This window comes from Haliotis rubra, unplaced genomic scaffold (assembly GCF_003918875.1).
Source record: "Haliotis rubra isolate DU_JTF1 unplaced genomic scaffold, ASM391887v1 Scf1668, whole genome shotgun sequence".
NCBI lineage: Eukaryota > Metazoa > Mollusca > Gastropoda > Lepetellida > Haliotidae > Haliotis > Haliotis rubra.
In genome coordinates, this window is record NW_025765634.1 from 123,107 (window position 1) to 131,151 (window position 8,045).

Genomic DNA, 8,045 nt, shown 5'->3' on the forward strand with positions numbered 1-8,045 from the left:
CAAACACTAACCCCAGGGAAAAATCCAACACTAACCCCAGGGTTAGGCCAAACACTAACCCAACACTAACCCCACTGTATGTTTTCAGCTTGACATCGGAACATGCACCGTTTGCAGATGTTCATGAGCTTTTGGACTTATCATTCTTGTGTGTTTTGTGAGGAGGCAGGTGACTAATTGCTTGTTGACATGTAAACACCTGTTTCAGTGGGAGGCATGGCAGCAAGAGAGAGCTACAGAAAGAGAGGTTCACTGATCCAGCGTCGCCTGGAAACAGGGGCTGTACTGATATGTTGCCTTTGCTTTGTGAACCCTGTCTTCGAGAGAATCGCCGCTGCAGCATCCCGCCACGACCATAACAACATCACCTACAAAGTGCCGTGCTGTGAACAAGCACACCAGCTCCATGAAGCAAGTTCACCAGAGCTTCTACTTACATACAACGGTCCTTTTCAGGACCACCCAAATAGAACAAAAGAGTACTTGAAACGTTGATGAATGACTGACTGAATGAATGAATGAATGAATGAATGAATGAGTGGGTGTTAATAATAAATTCATTATAATAAGATCGGCAATGGACCTGAAGAGGCAGTCGACCCACACCTTTACATGGTGAACGTAAGTGTAGGTAGTACGAATGTATAATAAAAGGTACTTCAAACCAATACATGGAATTGGTACCACAGACAATGGACAGTGTGACGCGCCGGTGCCTGTGCTTTGGGCACCCTGCAAACTCTGATAAGACCGCACGAGTTGTTCCCCTTTGACCATTACACGGAGCAATAGCATTCATGTGGGTATTTTCAGCTTCCTAGCCAACGACTGACGAATACACATTTCCCATGGCTTTTTAAACATACAGTACAAATCCGACTGGTAATACACAGTACGAGCCATCTTGTGGGAAAAGGGGCGATAGCACTTATCATAGGTGGGAAAAGGAGGCGATAGCAGTTGTCATAGGTTGCTTTAAAAGAGCACAGAAGTAGTCTATGTTGATGCTCGACGGAGGTCGTATAATTATGAACGTACGCTAACCATACTCGGCACATGACTGCGGATGCCATAAGACAATGTCATGCCAAAACATGAATCGGATACACTTATAGGGTCAGACGATAGAGAGTTTTCCAGGATACTACCGTCGCGCGGCATTGGCTTCCAAATAGAGCAGACATGGTCCATGCACATGATCGACGGAGGTCGTATGATTATGGGTGCACGGCTACGCCGTTTTGCACATCCCTGCAGATGCCATCAGGCAATAACATATGTAAATGATCCATCGGATACACCCATGGGCTCGGACGACACGGCGTTTCCAATCATACTACTGTCGCCCGGGAAGTGTGGATTTGCTTTCAAGTCACGCAGAAACATCCCCCACGTACAGGCTCGACGGAGGTGCTGTATTTATGGACGCACACCGGCCATACTTGGTACACGACTACACCTGCCATCCAACAACATCGCATCCAAATATCAATCGGATACACGTACATGCTCGGACGATACAGAGATTTTAGCGATACCACTGTGGCGGCATGAACAGTGCATGAAGCGCCGTACAATCACACAGCGACAAGCATGCACGAGTGCTTCCCCTTTGACCGTAGATTTGGATTTTGCTGATGTTATAGCGTTCAGTACCACCACTCTACGTTCTTTGCAGATAGGATTCGTGGCAGTAGCATGACTAGAGGGAGGAGAGGAGATGGGCGTAAAAGGCTGAAGGCTTGCGATCATGGCATTTGTAAGCGTAAAATGGCTGAATGAAAGTAAGCCTGACTGACTGAACTGAATGAATGAATGAATGAATGAATGAATGAATGAAAGAGGTTGCTCATAAAGCCGTTCGCGTGTGCGTGTGTCTGTGTGTGTGCGTTTGAATGGTGTGTTTAGGGCCCCCAATGCCTCTGTTTTCAGCCCTCACCCTGACGAAGTCTGGCTGATTCCAGAACGCTAACTGTCTTGACCCTACACCCGCGAACGGCTGAGATGCAGCCTTTAAAGAGAGGCACTATTTCTTCTCCGGAACTTCTTAAAAGGTGCATGACCCCCGCGATCCCTGCCTCCGGGGTCACCGGCTCTCTTGCCGAGATGCGCTCTCGCCTTTTGTCGAAAACCTGTTCTTCTGGCTCCGTTTTGCACGAGCATTTCTAGCCAGACAGCCAGACAGACAGACCTATACGTGTACTATACATGATACCACTAAAGCCAAGGACCCCACGTCGTGGCATTGCTTGCTTGCTTGCAACTCTGGGTTTGTGCTGCCGGCCGCATTTATTGCTTTGCATTGGGGTTTTCAAGCTTTCTTTTGTCACATGTAGTGGTCCTGAAAAGGACCGTTTCTGCGTCTTCTTGGAGACAAGTACATCCTGGATGTTGGGGAGGTTCAACCGCTACTGAGACCACTGAACTTCTGTGCCCTCCTCACAATATACATGTAGCCGAACTGTACGTCACTATGCTTTACCTGATTATGTAACTAGCGCTACACACACACCAAACACACACACACCCTCCGGGGCCCCAGTTACAAAAACTTTCATTTTAGTCATAACTGGCCATGAACTAATAAATACTGCCTTTTGTTCACTTTGCCTTTATAATTTCGGCGTTTTTCACTTTATTTTTTTCAATCTCATGTTTGTAAACGTTTCCATTCAATATTAAGGTAACTGAACGTCAGTTCATGCACATTTGTTGGGTTTATCCCCTTTATATAGTTATTAATCACATAGGTAGCTCCCGCCAACTCTGTAGCCGGCAGTGCCCACGATGAGAGTGTTTTACCCAACTCTCCCACACTCAGCCAAAACCGGATCGAAATCATCGGCAGTAGCGAGCGATTGTCTTCTACGACGTCCGCGCCAGCCACCGGCGATGGGCGATTTCGATCCGTTTTGCTGGGAGACGGCATATAAAACTGTTTTAGCGGTAACTGTAACTATATATATATATCAGGCGCGCGGACCTCTGAGAAGACAACCAAGCATTAAACTGGCCGTTTTACGCTTTAGAGACGTAAATACATGGTTTTGCGGGTATTACTTTGACAAGTGAGTAGTTGTGACCATTTTCTAATGGCACACATCAGTTTCAGGGTGTTTCGCTCTAACAGTAGTCAGTTAGGACCAGAGATCACGTCATTTATCATGCACCGGCAGAGTGTTTCCACAGCCCTCCCTCAGCAGCAGCCAGAGATTGTCTTCTCAGACGTCCGCGCCAGCTATCGCCGATGGTAGATTTCGATCCCTTTCGCTGGGAAGCGACACATAAAACTGTTTTCAAGCAAACTATGACTTCAGTAGTCTAACACATCCGTTATATTATATGCATATCTCTATGATTTTAGCGTGGCATGCTCTGTTCTACCATTTGACATCTGCACACACTCATAACACTGCCAAACGGTGAGACTTCTCTATAGTACACACTATGCGGTGGTATTCTTTCCGGAAAGATCATAGTAAATACATTTACAGTGTACACATAGTCAATGTGGTCACAAATTAGTAAGTCTGCAGGGAACAATAGCCATAGATATAGACAAGTGGCATGATATAAGATAAGGTTTCAACGTACCATCACCTATTCTATTACAGGTACATATTACATAGGTGTGTCGACGAATCACACATACAGGCATGACATTTATTTGCTGGTAGGTGTTGTGGTATAGTGAGCGCCTTTCCAACATCGTCAAAAACAGACATGGTCGCTCTGCGAGAGCCGACACATTCAGACTGAAAGCCGTCGCCGGTGATATATATATCAGGCGCGCGGACCTCTGAGAAGACAACCAAGCATTACACTGGCTGTTTTTACGCTTTAGAGACGTAAATACATGGTTTTGCGGGTATTACTTTGACAAGTGAGCAGTTATGACCATTTTCTAATGGCACACATCAGTTTCAGGGTGTTTGGCTCTAAGAATAGTCAGTTAGGACAAGAAATCACCTCACTGTCATGCCTCGGCAGAGTGTTCAGACAACCCTAGGCTGTGCAAACTCGCTAACACAGACAGGACGGGATAGGACCGGATAAGAGCGAACATAAACACAGCCAATCAGAGCAGCGGATGGGAGAGCGACCGTTGGGGATCTTGAGGGAAATGGCCGACCGCGGAGAGCAACGGTTTTCACAGGCGGATTTTCTGGCCATTTCTTCCTATTTAAGGTAATGTTTTCATGTCGTATTTAACACAGGCCTTTATTGGATGCTCCGTTGTATATATAAGATGTTATAGGATCCATTACTTCACTGTAGATGCTATTTATGCATAAATAGGCGCAGGTACATGCGTTGGTTTCGCACCCATGTTAGACTCGCTGTGCCAACTTCCGGTTTGGTCGTAAGCTTGACCGATAGTGTGTGCTATATATACATAAACAAGCACAGGTACATAGTACATAGATAATAAGGACAGATTCAACTACACAGGGTAGCCACAGGGCCTAAGTCAGTTTTACATTATCCATTATTTATTTCTAGACGCTATGTACACATAAGTGGGCATAGGTACATAGATAATAATGACAGGTTCAACTACATCGGGTAGCCATAGGGCTTAAGTCAGTAGGACATTATCCATTACTTCTCTGTAGATGCTACATATACATAAGTAGGCATAAGTACATAATGCATAGCTGATGACTATGGACTGTATCTGGTAGGCATAGGGTCTAAGTGCATATTACATCACCCATTATTCCCCATCATTTCTGCAGATGCTACAGATACATAGGTAGACATGTATATAATAGGTTTGGTTTTCAGGATGATCGTCTGGAGGAAATAAAGACTCTCTCTCTCTCTCTCATGGTGTTGTTTTTGTGTTGTATGTGCCATAGGGCTTGTGCAGGTTGGACTGCATCTGGTAACATGCTTAGCTACAGGTTTACTTTCACCATTGAATATGCTACCTATGTATTGTGTATTGCACCTAGTTTGGATATAACTTGTAGTGGTATCAGTTGGTGCTGTTATGAAGTTCATAGTTCATAGCAGTTGTGAAAAGAAAGGGTATAAAATTCAACTATAAACAATCATTCAAACATCTACTAAGAAAACATGTTTCACTTCATGTTTCAATGTTCGTTTGAAGATAGTTTAAGATCTGACCTATTACCTATATCAACTCTTGAATAGGACAACTCATGTATACTTCCATTCATTGTACTGAGCCTGTCCTCAATGTTTGTTTACATAGGTGTCATGATGTACAAGTAGGATGGGCCAGTAAACTGAACTCATTGGCACTTTGTCCCTGTTTCTTAGGCGTCCTATATACTAAAATCATCTTGTATATACCAAAAAGCCATGAAATAAACTCATGTCTTAAATATAACATTAAAACAATGCCTAAAATAGGACCAAATTGCAAGTGAAAAGCTGCTCATAGCTTCGGGCAGCCATTTGCAATTGACAAAGGGAGGTAATTCCGCCAATTTCCTCTGCACTTTGTAGAGAAATAAAGGCAGAAAAAGAGAGTTGTCTGCCCCTGATCGTGAACATGTTCATGTCGCATATCAGCTGGTACCCTAACCCTAACCCTAACCCTAACCCTAACCCTAACCCTAACCCTAACCCTAACCCCATAATTACTAACCCTAACCCTAACCCACCTAACCCTAACCCTAACCCTGACCCTAACCCCTAACCCTAACCCCAGAGTTACACCCAGCACCTAACCCTAACCCTGAGACCTAACCCTAACCCCAGGGTCACACCAAACACCTGACCCTAACCCCTAACCCCAGAGTTACACCCTAGCACCTAACCCTAACCCTAACCCTAACCCTAACCCCAGAGTTACACCCTAGCACCTAACCTAGACCCTAACCCTAACCCTAACACCTAACCCTAACCCTAAACCCCAGAGTTACACAGCACCTAACCCCTAACCCTGAGACTAACCCCCCAGAGTTACACCTAACACCTAACCCCTTACCCTGAGACTAACCCCAGAGTTACACCTAAACCTAACCCTACCCTGACCTAACCCCTAACCCCAGGGTCACACCAAACACCTGACCCCAACCCCTAACCCCAGAGTTACACCCAGCACCTAACCCTAACCCTTACACCTAACCCTAACCCCAGAGTTTACACCCCTAGCACCTAACCCTAACCCCTAACCCCAGAGTTACACCCAGCACCTAACCCTAACCCTTACACCTAACCCTAACCCCAGAGTTACACCCAGCACCTAACCCCAGAGTTACACCTAACCCTAACCCCAGAGTTACACCCAACACCTGACACCTAACCCCTAACCCCAGAGTTACACCCAGCACCTAACCCCAGGGTCAGACCAAACACTAACCCGAGTCTTATACCTGACACTAACACCTCTGTATGTTTTCAGCTTGACATCGAAACATGCACCGTTTGCAGATGTTCATGAGCTTTTGGACTTATCATTCTTGTGTTTTGTGAGGCAGGTGACTAATTGCTTGTTGACATGTAAACACCTGTTTCAGTGGGAGACATGGCAGCAAGAGAGAGCTACAGAAAGAGAGGTTCACTGATCCAGCGTCGCCTGGAAACAGGGGCTGTACTGATATGTTGCCTTTGCTTTGTGAACCCTGTCTTCGAGAGAATCGCCGCTGCAGCATCCCGCCACGACCATAACAACATCACCTACAAAGTGCCGTGCTGTGAACAAGCACACCAGCTCCATGAAGCAAGTTCACCAGAGCTTCTACTTACATACAACGGTCCTTTTCAGGACCACCCAAATAGAACAAAAGAGTACTTGAAACGTTGATGAATGACTGAATGAATGACTGAATGAATGAATGAATGAATGAATGAATGAATGAGTGGGTGTTAATAATAAATTCATCATAATAAGATCGGCAATGGACCTGAAGAGGCAGTCGACCCACACCTTTACATGGTGAACGTAAGTGTAGGTAGTACGAATGTATAATAAAAGGTACTTCAAACCAATACATGGAATTGGTACCACAGACAATGGACAGTGTGACGCGCCGGTGCCTGTGCTTTGGGCACCCTGCAAACTCTGATAAGACCGCACGAGTTGTTCCCCTTTGACCATTACACGGAGCAATAGCATTCATGTGGGTATTTTCAGCTTCCTAGCCAACGACTGACGAATACACATTTCCCATGGCTTTTTTAAACATACAGTACAAATCCGACTGGTAATACACAGTACGAGCCATCTTGTGGGAAAAGGGGCGATAGCACTTATCATAGGTGGGAAAAGGAGGCGATAGCAGTTGTCATAGGTTGCTTTAAAAGAGCACAGAAGTAGTCTATGTTGATGCTCGACGGAGGTCGTATAATTATGAACGTACGCTAACCATACTCGGCACATGACTGCGGATGCCATAAGACAATGTCATGCCAAAACATGAATCGGATACACTTATGGGGTCAGACGATAGAGAGTTTTCCAGGATACTACCGTCGCGCGGCATTGGCTTCCAAATAGCGCAGACATGGTCCATGCACATGATCGACGGAGGTCGTATGATTATGGGTGCACGGCTACGCCGTTTTGCACATCCCTGCAGATGCCATCAGGCAATAACATATGTAAATGATCCATCGGATACACCCATGGGCTCGGACGACACGGCGTTTCCAATCATACTACTGTCGCCCGGGAAGTGTGGATTTGCTTTCAAGTCACGCAGAAACATCCCCCACGTACAGGCTCGACGGAGGTGCTGTATTTATGGACGCACACCGGCCATACTTGGTACACGACTACACCTGCCATCCAACAACATCGCATCCAAATATCAATCGGATACACGTACATGCTCGGACGATACAGAGATTTTAGCGATACCACTGTGGCGGCATGAACAGTGCATGAAGCGCCGTACAATCACACAGCGACAAGCATGCACGAGTGCTTCCCCTTTGACCGTAGATTTGGATTTTGCTGCTGATGTTATAGCGTTCAGTACCACCACTCTACGTTCTTTGCAGATAGGATTCGTGGCAGTAGCATGACTATGGGAGAGAGAGAGGCTAGGCAAGGCTAGGCTTGCGAT